This window comes from Panthera onca, chromosome C2, assembly GCF_046562875.1.
Source record: "Panthera onca isolate mPanOnc1 chromosome C2, mPanOnc1 haplotype 2, whole genome shotgun sequence".
Lineage (NCBI taxonomy): Eukaryota > Metazoa > Chordata > Mammalia > Carnivora > Felidae > Panthera > Panthera onca.
Window position 1 is genome coordinate 148285982 of NC_138347.1, and position 20493 is coordinate 148306474.

Here is a 20493-nt window from a genome sequence, read left to right on the forward strand (position 1 = left end):
AACTGTAGAGGAAAAAAACCAAAAAACAAACAGTGAAACATGTGTGCCAAGAAAGAGAGAGGTTTCTGCTTATACTTTTAAAAAATCCTGAAAGATAAATTCATTACCCCAAGATTTCTTGAATTAGAAATTCAAGTACCCAATTATTCTATGAGATCAAAATGACAGCATCCTTCGAGAGGCAGTTGCCTGGTAACTCAGACCAGAGGGGTGTCTTTATATTCTTCTGGAATCATGTGTATCTATTTTGGTTTTTCTGTTGAGCTCATTTCCTTCCCTATAATCCAAAAACTGAACAATTCAGGGGGAAAATTCCACCCATAAGAAAAACTCTTTTCTTCCAGAAGATATTTTTATTAGGGAGTACAGCTGTCTTCATGCCTTTGAATTGTTCTATTTTCAGGATTGTTGTATGAACATATAAGAAAAGAAATGGAGGACGGGGCACCTGGGTGGCTCAGTCAGTTAAGCGTCTGACTTCAGGTCATGATCTCACAGTTGGTGAGTTGGAACCCCGCGTCAGGCTCTATGCTGTCAGCTCAGAGCCTGGAGCCTGCTTTGGATTCTGTGTCTCCCTCTCTCTCTGCCCCACACCCGCTTACTCTCTGTTTCTCTCTCTCTCCATCTCCTTCTCTCAAAAGTAAATAAAAACATTGAAAAAAAAAAGAAAAGAAATGGAGAGGTGCCTGGGTGGCTCAGTTGGTTGAGCTTCCTACTTCAGCTCAGGTCATGATCTCACGGTTCTTGAGTTAAGGCCCTGCATCGGGCTCACTGCTGTCAGCATGAAGCTCGCTTCAGATCCTCTGTGCCCCCCCCGCCACTCCCCCACTGGCGTACTCTCTCAAAAATAAACAAACATTAAAAAAAGAAAAAAGAAAGAAAGGCATCAACATATGAGAAAAGGAAAAATGTCAACTGAGGGGAGGTTTCAGATTGAGGTGTATGTATATTTGGATGCTGAAAGCCAGACAGTAACTTTCTCAAAGAGAGTAATTCAGCATCTCACATGGGATCAAAGTATAATTTACCCAGTTGAGAAATGCTCTGTTTACTCCTGCGTCTTCACTGAAGCCAGGAGACCTGTCCAGGTAGGCTGTTACTCACCAAGCTCAAAAGCCCTGTGTGTCTACCCTCTTCTGAATTAGTGGTCCTGTCCCAGATCTGTTTTCACCTTGCACTTAGGCAAAAGACCTTAGATAATCATGTTACTTACAATTCTTTTGGTGATAAGCAAAAGAACCTGGGTGACAGTCTTTACACAAAAGGGAAATTACTGGAATGATTTGGAGTACTCACAAAAGGCTAACCAAATAGGTTGAAAATGGGCAGGAATGAAGGTTTTGGAAGCTAAAAGGCACAGAAAGACTGTGAAGGAGAAACAGGCTCGCAGAAGTCTGTAATGGAATAAATGAACCTCAAAGAGCCATTCTATCTTTGTATTACTCACTCAAGATTCATAATCCCAGGAGAGAACATCAAATTGGCTGAACTTAGATCACATGCCTGGGCCTGCTGTACCAAAGCAGTGAGAGGGAGGGTCTAATGGAAGGAACATCCACAAGCCCCCGCAGCTTCCACGATGGCAGAGCATGTACCTAGATTCATTCCTGTCAAGACTGTTCACAGTGGGGTGGGGGGCGGGGAGATCATCTCCCAAAAGGGAGCTCTGGTGCTATCAGGAAGGGAGAATTATGTTAGGAAGCCCAAAAGTGTTCACCACCGTCTTAGATTGGGTTTCCAGAAGGAGAGACTGAGGCAGGGTTCTTATTCAAGACACCCATTGAAGTTGTGCTTTCAGGGGAAACTTGGAAGAAGGTGAGGGAAGCAAATAGAGTGGGGGAAGTGGCTAAACAAAGATGAGGTTTCAGCTGAAGTCTGACTCACGCCTGATCTCATGGGGAGTTTTGGAGTGTGAATGATACCAGAGTTGTCCTCTTTGAGGCGAGGGGGCTCGGCTTTTGTATCCCCGTATCAGTTAATCATTGGCTACATGATGCCCGGAGGGAAGATATAGCCTCCCTCGTAAGATATAGTAAGAAGATATAGTCTCCTCGTAAGGTGGCTCCCATTGGCCAAGAACAGTTCTGTTCTCCAGGGAAAGGCATATGTTTGAGCCATTAGCAGCAACACTTACAGTAGCTGAGGTTTGGGGCAGCAGCACAATACAGGGGTTCAGGGCAGGGCACCAGCAGTGTCTACTACTACCACAGTAATACGGGCAAGACACTTGGACTTGATTTACTAAGTCCAGGGTTTCCCATCTGTAGACTGGCACAAGCATCCTGGGACTACCACTAATTCTGGGACAGGGACAGGTCAGATGAAAGAGAGTGATTATTTATTGTATGGCTGTCTCATTAGGGACAGTAGTATAATTAACAGATACCAACAGACAGTAAGAAGAGGTAAAGTTTCTCTAAAAGGACAATATATGGAAACTGAGGGATATATTCAAAGGATATACCTAAGGGAAAGAGGATCACAGGAAGGAGATCACTGAAAAGAAAAAGAGAAATGGATAGACTCTCTAATGCATTTGAAGAAAGGTACCAAACAAAATATTAAGGGAGCCTTATAGACCTAAGGGGGAGTTTGTGACTAATTCATGATACATGCATAGAAAACTAAGCAAACAAAAAAGAGACTATTTTAACTCTAGGTATCCTAAGAAAAACAAAAAACTGTAAAAAATGAAAGCATAACTGATTAATAAGATTTATAACATGAATAAACATTATCCACTACATTATGATTAACAATAATGAGTAAACAATATTTCTACATTCTTAATGATCTAAATATAATATAAACTTAAATAAAAATTGTTAGAGATACAGATGTATCTCCACCCAGTTTGTGACAACAAACTGCCCTTCTCTCCCTCTCTCCCTCTCCCTCGTGTGCTTTCTTTCTCTCTCTTCCTCTCTCTCTCTCTCTATATCTATCTATCTATCTATCTATCTATCTATCTATCTATACAGAGAGGACGGTATTGAGGGAAGTGAGAGAGTATATAAGCATATACTCATATATATATGTGTATGTACATATATATGTGTATATATATAAGTATATGTAAGTATTATATGAAGTACATACTTACATACTCTCCATATATATATGGAGAGAGACAGAGGAGGAGGGTAGCGAGGAAGTGACCATCAGAGCTTGATCACCATCTTCCATGATAGAAAGGTGTGCTGGGAATATGCCTATTTGCTCTCTAATTCATACTCTTTTGGGCTTCTATTGCAAAGGCTATTCCTGTGAGCTATGCTTCCCAGACCTTAATGACTGGCTTCCAGCTAAGTTCAACCCATGGAAGTGCCAGGAGATTGGAGGGCTCCCAAGGAGAAGCCAGGATATTTCTCTTTCCCATTCTCTCTGCTTTGGGCAACATCTCTGGTAGTAGCTGCTTCTCTTCTATGTCCTTATTTTCCTCTGAACATTCCCTGATACTGCCAGGCCATCCTACCTGGTTTGTTACTTCCTGTGATGGCTTTAGTTAGCACTGCCTTCTCCCACTGACCCACTGGCTCTGGCAGTGGTAGTGGCTTTCTGCGGTTGCTAATCTTAGTGTTGTCCCCCTCCCCCTGGCTCTTTACAGGTCTTCTAATCTACAGTTGCTTCTCAACCTTAACACTATTGATATTTTGGGCTGGATGATTCTTTGTTGCAGGGGCTGTCCTGCAACATCCATGATTAGCAGCATCCATAGACTCTATCCATTAGATACCAGTAACCTCTACCTACTTGTGACAACAGCATATCTCCAGACATCATCAGAACATTCCAAATGTTCCTTGGTGGGGGAGGGCAAAATCACACGCCCCCCCCCCCCAAGAATTGAGGATGACAATTCCAACCCCTTTATAGCCATATCACATTTTCTATACTAAATAATCTGATGAGGGTTTTATTTTTCTAACTTGAAACTGCTTTATTCATAAAGCAATAAACAGTGTCTAAATATGATCAGTCATGGGGTGCCTGGGTGGCTCAGTCAGCCAGTTAAGTGGCCGACTTCAGCTCAGGTCATGATCTCACGGTTTGTGAGTTCGAGCCCTGTGTGGGGCTCTGTGCTGACATCTCAGAGGCCGGAGCCTGCTTTGGATTCTGTGTGTCTCTCTCTCTATGCCCCTCCCTGGCTCATGCTCTCTCTCTCTCTCTCTCAAAAATGAATAAATGTTAAAAACATTTAAATATGGGGGCGCCTGGGTGGCGCAGTCGGTTAAGCGTCCGACTTCAGCCAGGTCACGATCTCACGGTCCGTGAGTTCGAGCCCCGCGTCAGGCTCTGAGCCCCGCGTCAGGCGCTGGGCTGATGGCTCGGAGCCTGGAGCCTGTTTCCGATTCTGTGTCTCCCTCTCTCTCTCTGCCCCTCCCCCGTTCATGCTCTGTCTCTCTCTGTCCCAAAAATAAATAAAAAACGTTGGAAAAAAAAAAAAAATTAAAAAAAAAAAACAAAACATTTAAATATGATAAATCAAATATTAATGTAATAAACATATTGTTTAGAAATAGGCAACCAATAAAAAATAAACAAAAGTATTGAAAGCAGTTGGCTCTAGAGAGTAGGACTGAGGGCAAGGAGGGATGATTTTGAACTTTTTTTTTTTTTTTTTTTTTAACGTTTATTTACTTTTGAGACAGAGAGAGACAGAGCATGAACGGGGGAGGGTCAGAGAGAGAGAGGGAGACACAGAATCCGAAACAGGCTCCAGGCTCTGAGCTGTCAGCACAGAGCCCGACACGGGGCTCAAACTCACGAACTGTGAGATCATGACCTGAGCCGAAGTCGGCCGCTCAACCGACTGAGCCACCCAGGCGCCCCTGATTTTGAACTTTTTAATATTATTTTTAAAATTTATGTGTATTTGGCTGATTAAAAACAATACTAGGAAAAGAGGACACAAAAGACTCAGTCATTCTATTACTAGATAGTAAGTTTCAGAGAGAGGCTTAAATTCTTATTTTTCAAAAGAGATTAAAGAAGTGCTTATTCTGGTCTTTTGTTTCTAATCCCATCTAAACCATTTACTCTTATATTTTACCCAGCAGGTAAGTGTGGCAATCATGTAGCTTAAATCATGTATCTGTTTCTGTTTCAAGGTAACTCCAGGCTGCCTCCTCTGTGATGGTTCTGGGTGGAGAACTGGCTTACCTGGTTTTAATTATGTAGTAGTCAGCGAAGATGGGGGAAAACACTAAGCAAAGGTTATATGAACATTGAAATAACATTAGTCTTTAGGTCCTGAGGTTGTCTCCCTCCAAAAAACAGGAGGAGGGTGTGTTTCAGATCTTGCTTTGCTGATGTGTGTCAGTGCTCCTTATTTCACTAGTCTTTCCCCAGTCTCCATCCACCCTCCCACAGACTGTAATCTCATCCCCACCGCTCTAACTCGTCCTCATCTCTCCCCACCATAGCAACGGAACCAGAGTGTTGGGATTGAATTCTTGATTTACTTGATTGACTAGTTGTGATTGCATTCCAGTTGCTTTGGAAATGCATCAATCTGATATATGACCATGTAAAAGAAGACAATTTTCAACCCTCCAAAACATAAAAAGATGGACATGTATGTATGTGTATGTCCATATGTATATACATAGATATACACACACAAATGTGACATATATATTTTTATATCGATAATTATGTATTAAATTCATATACATATGTTTTAGCATATACATTAGTATCACTGTATATTTATTTACATGTAAATAGCTTTTTTCTCACATAAAATAATAAATGCTAATAAGGAAAAACCAGATAATATAAAAAATATTTTAAAAAAGTAAAAGCAGATAATATTCTTACAATCCAATGATAAGTACTCTAGGAGTCAGAATTAACTTCAGCTGCAATTATCAGGGGTAAGAATATTAAAAATAATAGTAACTGAAACAAAGTTATCTAAGTTACATATTTATCTAATATATCTGGAAACAGGATGGTGGCCTGTATCTGGTGGCTCTAAAATCATCATGCCACAGCTATTTATAGCTGTCCACTTCACCATTCTTAGGGTGTGGCCCTCATTCTCATGGTCCAAGATAGCTGCCAGGGCTCCAGCTTTATTTCATATTTCAGGTAGCAGATTGGAGGAAGGGAACAAGAAGGGAGCAAAGGGCACATGACAGCTGTCTTTCGAGTTGGTTTCCTCAGAAGCACGCACATTACTTTTTATAACTCATTGGCCAAAACTTAGTCACACAGTCACAATAGTTACAAGGAAAGATAGGGAATACAGAACTTTTAGCTAGGCACTAGAGTGACATCAGTGGGAATGGCAAAATAAAGATCTCTAAAAATCCATTTCTCCATAAAAGTAATGAGAACACAGGCAAAAATTGTCAAAATGTTTTTCAGAATGCTGGATATAAATCAAAGACTTGGAATAATCCAAGAAGCATTTATCCAAGAAAAGTTGCTGAATCAAGGTAAGAACAATGAACTTTGGGGCATTTTATTTTACCCTATTTACATCTCCCTCTTCCTACATGAAGAAACAAAGATCCCACTGGCAAAGGTAACAACACATAGGTAAATATAAAAGACTGTATAAATGTAACTTTTGTTTGAAGCCCTTTTCTTCTGCCATCTAATTTAAAAGACAACTGCATAAAGCAATACTTATAAATACAGGTCATTGGGCATATAATGTAAAACAAGGTATTTGTATGTCAATAATAGCACAGGGGAGGTGGGAGAGAATGAACTTATATAGGAGAAACGTTTCTGTATACTATTGAAATTAAGTTGCTATTAGTACAAACTAGATTATTATGTTTAGATGTTACTTTTAGTCTTCAAGGCAACCACTGATAAAATGACTATATATATATATATATATATATATATATATATATATATATATACTAAAAAAACTACAAGGGAATAAAAATGATACAGTAAAAAAATATTTAATGCAAGATCAGGCAATAATGGAGGAATAAACAAAAAATACATGACAAATAGGAAACAAATAGCAGAATGGCAGATATAACTTCTTTGTTACTAGTAATTTTAATAAAATTAAATGTAAATGATTTAAATACTCCAATCAAAGGCAGAGATTGGCAGAATGGATTTAAAAAAAAGGATCTAACTATGTTGGATTGTATCTACAAGAGACACTTTAGATTCAAAGACTCAAATGGGTTGAAAGCAAAAGGACGGGAAAAAGATATACCATGCAAGGAGTAACCAAAAGAGAGCTGCAAAGGCTATACTAATATCAGAAAAAATTGACTTTAAGATAAAAATTGTTACTAGAAATGAGGAAGACCATTTTCTAATGATCAAAGAGTCAGTCCCTAAGAAGACCTAGTGATTATAAATATATATTCACCTTACAACATAGTCAAAAAGTAAATGAACCATGGCACAAAAACAGACACATAGACCAATGGAATAGAATAGAAACCCCAGAACTAGACCCACAAACGTATGGCCAACTCATCTTTGACAAAGCAGGAAAGAACATCCAATGGAAAAAAGACAGTCTCTTTAACAAATGGTGCTGGGAAAACTGGACAGCAACATGCAGAAGGTTGAAACTAGACCACTTTATCACACCATTCACAAAAATAAACTCAAAATGGATAAAGGACCTGAATGTGAGACAGGAAACCATCAAAACCTTAGAGGAGAAAGCAGGAAAAGACCTCTCTGACCTCAGCCGTAGCAATCTCTTACTCGACACATCCCCAAAGGCAAGGGAATTAAAAGCAAAAGTGAATTACTGGGACCTTATGAAGATAAAAAGCTTCTGCACAACAAAGGAAACAACCAACAAAACTAAAAGGCAACCAACGGAATGGGAAAAGATATTTGCAAATGACATATCAGACAAAGGGCTAGTATCCAAAATCTATAAAGAGCTCACCAAACTCCACACCCGAAAAACAAATAACCCAGTGAAGAAATGGGCAGAAAACATGAATAGACACTTCTCTAAAGAAGACATCTGGATGGCCAACAGGCACATGAAAAGATGTTCAATATTGCTCCTTATCAGGGAAATACAAATCAAAACCACACTCAGATATCACCTCACGCCAGTCAGAGTGGCCAAAATGAAGAAATCAGGAGACTATAGATGCTGGAGAGGATGTGGAGAAACGGGAACCCTCTTGCACTGTTGGTGGGAATGCAAATTGGTGCAGCCGCTCTGGAAAGCAGTGTGGAGGTTCCTCAGAAAATTAAAAATAGACCTACCCTATGACCCAGCAATAGCACTGCTAGGAATTTATCCAAGGGATACAGGAGTACTGATGCATAGGGGCACTTGTACCCCAATGTTTATAGCAGCACTCTCAACAATAGCCAAATTATGGAAAGAGCCTAAATGTCCATCAACTGATGAATGGATAAAGAAATTGTGGTTTATATACACAATGGAATACTACGTGGCAATGAGAAAAAATGAAATATGGCCTTTTGTAGCAACGTGGATGGAACTGGAGAGTGTGATGCTAAGTGAAATAAGCCATACAGAGAAAGACAGATACCATATGGTTTCACTCTTATGTGGATCCTGAGAAACGTAACAGAAACCCATGGGGGAGGGGAAGGAAAAAAAAAAAAAAGAGGTTAGAGTGGGAGACAGCCAAAGCATAAGAGACTGTTAAAAACTGAGAACAAACTGAGGGTTGATGGGGAGTGGGAGGGAGGGTAGGGTGGGTGATGGGTATTGAGGAGGGCACCTTTTGGGATGAGCACTGGGTGTTGTATGGAAACCAATTTGACAGTAAATTTCATATATTAAATAAATAAATAAATAAATAAATAAATAAATAAATAAATAAAGTAAATGAACCAAAAACTGGCAGAATTGAAGGGGAAAAATAAACAATAATACTCAACAATAATAATTGGAGACTTCGACACCTTACTTTCAATAATGGATAAAACAACTAGACAGAAGATCAATAAGAAAATAGAAGACTTAAGGTCGAAAAGACTTAAGCAACACTATAAACCAACTAGGCTTAATAGACAACTATAGAACACTCCATCCAACAACAACAGGATACAAATTCTTCTCCAGTGCACATGGACCATTCCCCAGGATAGAACATATGGTAGGCCATAAAACACATCTCAAAAAATTTTAAAGGATTGACCTCTTACAATGTATCTTCTCCAACTGCAATGGAATGAAATTAAATTCAACAGAAGAACTTTTGTGGAATTCACAAATATGTGGAAATTAACATGAATAAAGAGTCAAAGAAATTGACTCACTAATTTCTAGTGAAATTGGAAAAGACTTTGAGATGAATGTAAATGAAAGCACAATATTCTAAAACATATGATTCAGATAAAGCAGTGCTTATAGTTGGAAACTTATAGCTGTAAGTTTTTATAGCCTACATTTTTAAACTTATAGCCTACATTTTTAAAACAGAAAAGTATCAAATCTATTTTCTATCCTTCTACCTTATGAAACTAGAAAAAGAAGAGCAAATTAAACCCAAAGCAAGCAGGGAGGGAAATAATAAGGATTAAAGCAGAAATACGTATAATACAGAATAGAAAAATAACACATAAAATCACCCAAACTAAAAGTTGGTTTTTTGAAAAGACAGACAAAATCAACAATTCTTCAGCTAGACTAAAAAAAGAAGACTCAGATTACTAAAATCAGGAATAAAAGAGAGGACATTACTACAGACCTAACATAAATAAAAAGTATTGGAAATTCTATGGACTATTGTATTGAACAAATTAGATAACCAAGATGAAATGGAAAAATTCCTAGAAAGACACAAACTATTGAAACTAGCTCTAGAAGAAATGGAAAATCTGAATAGAACTCTAATGATATAGTTCTGTTGGGGTTGAATTAGTAATTTGGACACCAATGTGCCAAGTTAAATATCAAAGTACCTATTACTAAGGAAGAAGAAGAAAAAAAAGATTGTAGGGGGCTCCTATGAATCTATGCCACAGCCACTCTTAACACTTGGGTGCCCTTCTCAGAATGACATATATGTAATTTATCACATGGACAATTTGGTAGCTTAGGCAATTAGATTTATTGGAAATTAAAAATGTAAGAACATTTCAAAGAAAATATGAGTCACTAAGTTTACTACCTTGCCACATTGGTGAATTGTGTATCTAGAGACAATTGGATTTTTTTTTCTTCGCCTTTTTCAACAGGGCCATGTGAAGGCTTTGTCTGAAAAAGCTCGTCTAATCCCACAGCTCCAGTTACCAAATCTGTGCTGATTTTTCTAGAACTTAGTCTCCAGCCTAAGTCTTTCTCTGAAGCTCCAGCGCCTTATACCCAATGGCCTCCTGAACAACTCCCCTTGGATATTCTGCAGGTACAGTACTTCCAAACCAATGTGTCTAAAACTAAACTCACTAAGTGTGGACTTTCTGATTAAATGGTTGAATGCCTTCCTTAAGTATGACTAAGGCTAAGGTTCCACAGGTTGTAGATCAATGCTAATGCACGTAGTTGTTAGGTCTAACCATATGAAATGGCCAAATTTGTAGGGCAAAAATGTGAACATCTGCAGTTTTTCATGGTTCAACCTGATACATCACACCTTAGGTCACAGCATGTTAAAGTAATTTATAGACATCCTGACAGAATGTCTTAGGTAATATAGAATGCCATTATACTCATACAATTTTACGTTTATACAAGATGTCATATTTATGAAGTTGTACTTATGAAACTTCATTCTGGGGTTCAGTTTGTCATTAAACTTATAGAATCACAGAGATTTTACTGATAATGTGGCCAGCAGTCAGTAATCCCCTTACCAAGAATTCTTTCCCCTCCTACTTTCCCTGGATTGTGTCCATAGTGATTCTAATCTCTCACAGAGACCTAGGAAGAACTGAAGTGGCATGAGGAGAAAAAACAATCAAGTTTATGAAATCAAAGAGTTTTTGACAATTCAGGCTAATAGGTTGTAGTCAGATACTGGCTCTAACGTTTCAGGATAAAATGTGCAATATGTGATTTGTAATGGATATTTCCCTTTTTAAAAATATATATTGAGGGAAAATTTCCATTATATAAAATTAACTATTTTAAAGTGAAAAATTCAGTGGCATTTAGTACACTCATGATATTGCACAACCACTACCTCTGTCTACTGGTAATAAATTTCCTTCACTCTAAAGTAAAACCCTTTGTCCACCAAGTACTCTCCCTGGTCTCCTCTCCCCGGTCTCCTCTCCCCCCTGCCCTATCCCCAGTTCCTGGAAACCACCAATCTGCATTCTGTCTCTGTGAATTTATCTATTCTTGATATTTCCAAAAAAATAGAATCATATAATATATGACCATTTGTGTCTGGCTTCTTTCACTTAGTATAGTGTGTTGATGGTCATCCGTCCATGGTGTAGCATGTATCGGCACTCCATTTCTTTTTATGGCTGAGTGATATTTCATTGTATGTATACACTAAAATTTGTTTATCTGTTCATCTGTTGATGGGCATCTGGGCTGTTTCCACTTATTGGCTATCATGAATAGTGCTGTTATGAGTAGGTACATGTTTCATGTACCTGTTTTAGTGCCTGTTTTCAATTCTTTTGGGTCTATACCTAGGAGTAAAATTTCTGTATTTAACTTTTTTGAGGAACGGACAGTTTTCCACTAGGTCTGAGCTATTTTGCATTCCTACCACAAAGTACAAGTACAAAGTTCCAACTTCTCTAGATCCTTGCCAACACTTGTTATTTTCTGTTTATTTTTTGTTTGTTTGCTGTTGTTGTTGTTTTGTTAATAGCTATCCTAGTGGGTACGAAATGGTACTTCATTGTGGTTTTGATTTGCATTTCCCTAAAGGCTAATGATGTTGAACATCATTTTGCGTGCTTGTTGATTGTTTGCACATATTCTTTGGAGAAATGTCTAGGTCCTTTGCCCATTTTAAGATTGGGTTTTCTCTAATTTTGGGTCATAAGAGTTCTTCATATATTCTGGATACTAGCCCCTTATCACACAATATTTCCTCTCATTCTCTAGGTTGTCTTTTTATTTCTTGATAACATCCTTTGAGGCACAGAAGTTTTTGATTTTGGTGAAGTCCAAATTATCTAATTTGTTGTTGTTGCTGGTGCTTTTGGTGTCATATTTAAGAATCCATTGCCAAATCCCAGGGTCCCAAAGATTTATCCCTTTTTCTCTTTTAAGGGTTTGTGGTTTTAGCTCTTGCATTTAGATCATAGATCCATTTGTAGTTAATTTTTTTTAAAGATTTAAAAACAAATTTTTTTAATGTTTATTTATTTTTGAGAGAGAGAGAGAGAGAGCAAGTAGGGGAAGGACAGAGAGAGAGACACACACAGAATTCAAATCAGGATCTAGGCTCTGAGCTGTCAGTACAGAGCCCAACGTGGGGATTGAACTCATGAACTGAGAGATCATGACCTGAGCCAAAGTCAGATGCTTAACTGACGGAGCCACCCAGCTGCCCCTGGAGTCAATTTTTATATATGGTGTGAGAGAGGGATCCATATTCATTCTTTTGCTTGTGGATATCCAGTCTGCAGAGGCTATCCTTTCCCCCATTGAATGGTCTTGACACCTTTGTTGAAAATCATTTGGCCACAAATATTTAGGTTTATTCATGGTCTGTTGTCTATCCTTATGCCAATACAACACTATTTTGATTACTGTAGCATTGTAATATGTTTTTAAATCAGGAAGTTTGAATTCTCCAACTTTGTACTTTTTCAAGATTGTTTAAGCTGTTTGGTATAGATGTATCCCTTTTGCTTCAAAGCCAGTTTCTGCTTTCATCCAGGTTTGTGATAGTTTCTAGACCATCATGGATGCCTGGACCTTTGGAAAATCACATTTATTTTATGAGGAAAAAAATGAGGTCAAACAAGATTTTTGTTTTTGTTTTCATATTATATAAGTGAAAACAATACATTTATGGACTGAAATATTTGTCTAGCTAAAAGACACAGAAATCTATTTTCTATAGATCTGATACAACTTTAGACACTATGGGATCCAGGCTCCATTAAGTCTATCCACATTAAGTCTATCCACATCAAGTCTAATGTGATAGACACAAGTCAAGGTTTGAATAATATTCTTGCTGTGTGAGGGTCGTAAGGCAGGTCCATTTGAACAAAAACCTTTTTTCCCCACCCCTTCCATATCCCATCTTGCCTTTTCTTCCCAACTTCCTTCCTGGTCCTATTTTCAAATGTCCCCCTCTGAACATCTTTCTATCCTCCCTCTCATTTCCTGACCTCCTCTTGCCCTGCCTTCTTTTCCGTGCCCTTCAAAATTCCCTTTCCCTCACTGAACCCCATCTCAATTTTAGGAAAATAGATTGTTAAACTGATCCTCAGAAAGTGGTGTAGGGGCGCCTGGGTGGCTCAGTTGGTTAAGCGTCCGACTTTGGCTCAGGTCATGATCTCACAGTTCATGGGTCCGAGCCCCGTGTCAGGATCTGTGCTGACAGCTCGGGGCCTGGAGCCTGTTTCGTATTCTGTGTCTCCCTCTCTCTCTGCCCCTCCCCCACTTGCACTCTGTCTCCCTCTGTCTCCAAAATAAATAAACATTAAAAAAAAAAAAAAGAAAGTGGTGTCAACAACTAAATCACTACCAAAACACTTAGCCCTGAGTATTTGTTGGCCCAAGAAGTATCCAGCAGGTGGAAGAATTGCAGATTGTCTAAAAAAGGCATTTGAGTCCCTCTGGGTCTTCCATTAAAGTCTCCAGTGAGCCTGTGGTACATATATTTGAGACCACCTAGGATCCTGTCTCCAGTTTTTCTTTTTCTTTAGAGCAGAATCTGGTCCATCACACGTGGCAGGGAATATTTTAGAGGAGATCGATGGCTGGTTCCTTCTGGTCCCACCTTAGTCAAGTGCTGAGCCTTTCCTTTTACTTCATCAGTGGATCCTTGGGAACGTTCAAGGTTTCACTTTTTGCTCTGGGCTCTTGTGCTGCATGTCATCTGTCCAGAGTCACTCTTCCTGAATGATCAACCTGTTTCGTGTTGCCTACTGCCAGTGATGGGCCCTTACTGACTCCCATAAGAAGGATCCATAGAAGATTCCTTTTCCTGTGGCTCCCTAGCCATGAGAAGAACTTACTGCTGGAGGTTCTATTCATGCAACTTCCTTCCAAAAGCACTGGTGGTTCATAGCCAGCTGCCAGGCTGGTATGCGGCCACCACTCCTTTTATTTCTCTGGGACAGGAAACTTCACCCACAGCTTATTGGATTCCTTTTTGTTTTTTCAGTTCACATATATTTCTAGTAGGTATATTGGATCTTGTGTTTCATTCAACATAACTCTTTCCAATTTTGAAACAGATAATTATCTGACCTCACCTTCTAAACATTGCTTAACTCCAATAAAAAAGTCTGTAGCTTGCCAGGAGGAGAATTTGACTGTAGAAGAAAAAACAACCCATGATTGTAATAAATATTGCAATAGCACAGCAGCAGGATTTAGGATTTAAAAATTTTTTTCAGGTTCTTTTGTGTTTGGCTATTTTACTTAGCATAAGGTCCTATATCCCTGCTGTAGGAGGTGTCAGAATTTCCTTCCTTCTTAAGGCAGAATAATATTCCATGGTATGTATATACTATATTTTTTGTTTATCCATTCATTAATCAGTGCACATTTGGGTTGTTTTTACTTTTGGCTATTGTGAATAATGCTGCCATGAACATGGGTGTACAAATATTCACTCAATTCTTTTGGTTATATGCAGAGTGAAATTGTTAAATCATATGATAATTCTATGGTTAACTTTTTGAGGAACCACCATCCTGTTTTCCACAGCAGCTGTACCATTTTACATTCTCACCAGCAATGTGCAGGGGTTACAATTTCTCTACATCCTCACCACTTGTTATTTTCTGTTTTTTAAATTTTTGGATAATTGCCATCCTAATGGCTATGAAGTGTATGACATTGTAGTTTTGATTTGCATTTTCCTAATGATTAGTGCTATTGAGCGTTTTTTCATGTGCTTACTGGTCATATACCTTCTTTAGAGAAATGTCTATTTGAGTCCTTTGCCCATTTTTTTAAGTTTATTTATTTATTTTGAGGGAGAGAGAGAGCACACATGCATGTGCATGGTTGGGAGAGAGGCAGAGAGAGGGAAAGAGAGAATCCCAAGCAGGCTCTGTGCTGTCAGCGCAGGCCCCGATATGGGGCTCAAACTCAGGAACTGTGAGATCATGACCTGAGCTGATATCAAGACTCAGATGCTTAGCCAACTAAGCCACCCAGGCGCCCCCTTTGCCCATTTTTAAATCAGGATTTCATGTTGTTTAGTTTTAGGGGTTCATTATATATTCTGGGTATTAATCCTCTATCAGATATGATTTGCAAATATTTTCTCCCATTCATTGGGTTGCCTTTTCACTCTGCTGACAGTGTCCTTTGATGCATGAATATTGTCATTTTGATGAAGTCCCACTTATCTATTTTTTGCTTTTGTTGCTTGTGCTTTTGGTGTTATATCCAGTTGTCATGAAGCTTTTCCACTATATGTTTTTCTAAGAGTTTCATAGTTTTAGCTCTTACATTTAGATCTTTCATCCATTTTGACTTAATTAAGGTAAGGACCACACTTCATTCTTTTGCTTGTGGATATCCAGTTTTCCTCTTCTACCTTTTTGTTTTAAAATTCTTAAATTTTATATATTTTTAATTTTTTTTAACGTTTATTTATTTTTGAGACAGAGAGAGATAGAGCATGAACGGAGGAGGGGCAGAGAGAGAGGGAGACACAGAATTGGAAGCAGGCTCCAGGCTCTGAGCCATCAGCCCAGAGCCCGACGTGGGGCTCCAACTCACGGACCACGAGATCGTGACCTGAGCTGAAGTCGGACGCTTAACCGACTGAGCCACCCAGGCGCCCCTTAATTTTTAAAAATATTTATTTATTTTTGAGAGTGAGAGAGACAGAGCATGAGTGGGGGAGGGGCAGAGACGGAGAGAGGGAGACACAGAATCCACAGCAGGCTCCAGGCTCTGTGCTGACAGCATAGAGCTCAACATGGGGCTTGAAATCACAAACTGCAAGATCGTGACCTGAGCCGAAGTCAGACGCTCAACTGACTGAGCCACCCAGGCGCCCCTTAATTTTATTTTTTTAATTAACCAATCAATTAATTTTTTAGAGAAAGAGAGAGAGAGAGAGAGAGAGAGAGAGAGAGAATCTCAAGCAGACTTCGCACTCAGCATGGAGCCCAACATGGGCCTCGACCCCACGACCCTAGGATAATGACCTAAGCTGAAGTAAAGAGTTGGTCACTCAACCAACTGAGCCACCCAGGCACTCCATTGTTTTTCTTTAACTCTGGCTTGCTTGGAAATGATTTGAAGTTTAATACTGATTAAAGTCTAAGCTAATTTTATTTTCAAGTTGCTAATCCATTTTCCAAAGCAATATCCTTCCTTTTCCCAATTACTATTTTGCAATACCTTTATGGACATATAATTCACTTACCATACAAATCACATACTTCAAGTTTACAACTGATTGGTTTTTAGTACATTCACAGAGTTGTGCAACCATTACCACAATTTTAGACCATTTTCATTACCCACAAAGCAAACCCTGTTTCTTTAGAAGCCACTCTCCCCCCCTTTATTTCTCAACCACCCCAGCCTTAGGCAACCACTAATCTACTTTCTATTTCTATAAATTTTTGTATTCTGGACATTTCATATAAGAGTCACATAATAAGTGGCTTTTGGTAACTGGCTTCTTTAACCAGCATAATGTTTTCAAGGTTCATCCAGGAAGTAGCATGTATTAGTACTTTATTTACTTTATTTCTTTTTATCACCAAAGAATACTCCATTGTGTAGATATGGTGCATTTTATTTATCTATTCATTAGTTGATATTTGGGTTGTTTTTACTTTGGCATTATTATGAATAATGCTGCTATGAACATTTGTGTACAAATTTTTGTGTGGACATATGTTCTCATTTCTTTTGAGGATATACCCAGGAGTGGAATTGCTGGGTCAAGCAGTTATATTTTATCTTTTGAAGAACTACCAAACTGTTTTCTAAACAGGCTGCACCGTTTACATTCCCACCAACAGTGTTATGATTTCTCCACATCCTTGCCGATACTCATTATTTCCTTTTTTATTACAGACTTCCTAGTGGGTGTGGAGTGGTATCTCATTGTGGTTTTGATTTTCCTGATGGCCAGTGATGGTGAGCATCTTTGCGTGTATTATTGGTTATTTGTATATCTTCTATTACACACTTAATTGTATGTCTTTTTTGTAAACGTTTGTTTATTTTTGAGGTGGGAGGGAGGGGAGGGACACAGAGAGAGGGAGACAGAACATCCAAAGCAGGCTCCACACTGATAGCAGAGCCCAATGCGAGGCTGGAACTCACAAAAGGTGAGATCATGACCTGAGCCAAAGTCGAGACGCTTAACAGACTGAGCCACCCAGGTGCCCTGATTGTATGTTTTTGTTTGTTTGTCTTTTTTTTAATCAGTATCCCTACCTATCCCATTCCACTTGGCTGTCTGTTCTTTCATCAGAACCACACGTTTCTCTCTTTATTTTTCATGTTTTAATATCTGATAGGACTACTCTCTGAACTCTGCCCTCCCTTCATTTCCTTTACTTCTTCTGAATGATCTTGGATATCCTCTCTTATCAATTTACTGGGAAGACCTTTCCACGTTGGCACATTGCCGACATGCTAACAAAGTAGAGGCACCTTGTTTACAACCATTGGTTATCTCTTTCCTGTACTATTCTGATGCAGTTCATACGCATTCTAAACATCCAGTGGTGATTTATCTGGGAAATGGTACACATGTAATTTGTGATTTTAATGAAATATTTTTGCAGTACCTTTAGAAAAGCAGTTGACACACATGAAAGCATTAACTTGAGTCATTTGATGCCAGGGGATAATACTTCATTTGTGGGAAGAGGTTTTATCTAAATATTTCTCCTACCCTGGAGCATAGGTAATTGCTTACTAAGCTAGCCTCTGTATACATTTCAATTTCCCAGCATTTAATTAATCTTGACAATTGGGATTCTCCATGGAAACAGTGGAGCAAGATGCCATACCTTCCAAAACAAATATAAAAATAATGCTGTTATTTGTTGCCTGGCAACAGTTCTCTTTGTTTTTATTCATAGGAAAATGTATTTTTTGCTGATTGGTACAACTTTGACAGGGAAAGACAAAGGAGAAAATACTTCTCTCTGCATTCAGAAACTGATAGGGCAGTTTAATCTTTTTCTTTGTTAAAGACCCAAGTGCATAACTCTGAAGAGCATTAGAAGCATAGATAGAAGAGCATAGAGCATGTAAAACATAAAGGCAGAGTGAGTATGATCAGAGACGACTCTCATTATGGATCTCCAATGACAAAAGGTCTTTGATTAAGGAACATACTAGACAAAACTGTTGTGATTCTCAAGCAGTGTGGGTTCAAACTGCATTTATAAGGCTCAAGAGTAGGGGCGTTTAGATGGCTCAGTTGTTTGAGGGTCCGACTTCAGCTCAGGTCATGATCTCATGGTCAGCGAGTTTGAGCCCTGCATTGGGCTCTCTGCTGTCAGCCTGGTTGGATCCTTTGTCCCCCACCTCTCTGCACCTACTCCGCTTACACTCTCTCTCAAAAATAAACGTTAAAAAAAAGTAAGGTTCAAGGTATGTCTTAATCTAAATTTCATTCCATCATGGTTAGTTCCTGTGACAGGTGGTATTTTTTTGTTCACAATTCTTTGTTCCTTTTCCACCTTTGCCATGGTATACTATAGATAAAGTACAGTTCTCTATGTCACTCACTTTGGACTCGGTCTATAGAGTGTGTGTGGATGTAACATATGCCATACCTCACCAGAGGCTGTATGTGAATTTATGAAATTTGGCTTAACCTTGTGCATTTCTGCCAGGTAGCCATTGTGCCATCAGCCGGGCTCCTGGAAGGGAATCAAGTGGAGCAGACCAGAATCTAAGACCAACGCAAGCCTGGCCAACCCACGTGCAGCACACAGACCAGTGAGAGAAAAAAAAGTATCTGTCATTGTAAATCACTGATGGTTGGGGCTTGTTTGTTATAGAACATTTTTGCAGCAAAACCTGACCAATAGAATCATTGAGAAACTAACTGTTCCTATTCATGCCTACCATGAGCAATCATACAGACTTGACAATTTGCACTCTAGGTGCCAGGTAGGTGGGCCCCATCTTTCCAGTCACCAATCAGATGGAGCAAAGTCTGTTTAAGAGAACAACTAGTTAAGGGTCACCTGGGTGGTTCAGTTAGTTAAGTGTCCGACTCTTTACCTCTGCTCAGGTCTTGATCTCAAGGTCATGAGTTCAAGCCCTGTGTCATTGGGCTCGTTGCTGGGTGTGAAGCCTACTTAAAGAGAGAGAGAGAGAGAGAGAGAGACCAATTAGCTTATCTTGAGGTTGCTAAGGATGTTCTGGAAGGTGAGATATGTATTTTTAAAAATCTGTATTTATAAACTAGGGACAGATATTCTAGGAATACTATTAGTGGAAAAAACAGTTTACAGAACAACTTGGATGTTCTCCTTTAGGAAAATTTCAAACAAATTTTGAACTGTGGCAGCTCCAGAATTTTCATATAGAATTTCTACCTACGTGAGTGAGCTGAATAATAGTCTGATTGGAAGGGAGTTGGGGTGAACAAACAGGCTTAACGCTGCATTTGCATGGCACTTTAATATGATTGAAGAAACTCCCAATTGGCCGCATCACAGAATTGGTTGGAGGGAAACTGATGAATGCGAAAGCCCCACACTCCCAGGCCTTCCTTGGCCCATCCAGTGCCTATGTTAAGTAGATCTATAAATACACAGGGAGAGGGCTGAAAGGATACCTACCAAAATGTAAATGGAAGTTATAAATGAAAGTGGAATTTGGGGGAATCTTTTTCCTCTTCTGTGTATTTGTCTGTATTGTTTGAATCTTTTGCACTGAACATATATTTTTCCCCCCAGATACAATGAGGTCATCTTTCACAAAGAAAAGAAAAAGAATCCAATGACCTCTACTTGTTCCCACACCTCATTTTAATCATCTCAGCAGTGCCCCCAAGTCTCCAAATTTCAGTTCTCCCAGTATGGCTTACATGTTTTTAGCTCCAGTCCTTCTCCAAACACAACCAAATGTAAAAGAAACAACACAAGGTATAAAAAAAAAAAGCGTCCTGGCCTGAGAGTAGGGATTCCAGTACCAAGCCTCGACTTCTCCCTAGGACTTCAGCCTCCACATCTGAAAAGGGAAGGATTGGACTAGTCAGAGGCTACAAACTCAGATGCCTGGAGGAACTAAGGGGAGACAGAGGAGAGAAGCAGGTGGGCTGGGGGGGTGCGGGGGTGGGGTCTGCGCCCGACTGGCAGATAACCGCCCAGCCCGAAGGAGACACCACCACAGGCCTGGACTTTCCAGATCTTCCAATTTACTGAGAGGCCGGGAATCAGTTTTTTATAGGAAAT

The 20493-nt window shown here is 39.2% G+C and overlaps 1 long non-coding RNA gene across 5 annotated transcripts in view; it reads left to right on the plus strand.

Annotated features, from left to right (window-relative positions):
* LOC132682972 (uncharacterized) overlaps positions 1-19774 on the plus strand; it is a 47299-nt gene extending 27525 nt beyond the window's left edge. For 2 of the 5 annotated variants that reach the window (XR_013549909.2, XR_013549910.2), the window contains 5 exons: positions 6376-6446; positions 10177-10343; positions 14485-14586; positions 17141-17203; positions 18922-19774. This is a non-coding gene — a long non-coding RNA (uncharacterized LOC132682972). Of the gene's footprint in view, positions 1-5981; positions 6447-10176; positions 10344-14484; positions 14587-17140; positions 17204-18921 lie in introns of those variants that run through there. The other 3 variants (XR_013549911.2, XR_013549907.2, XR_013549908.2) reach the window with 3 other exon arrangements.
* Positions 19775-20493: the final 719 nt, after the last annotated feature.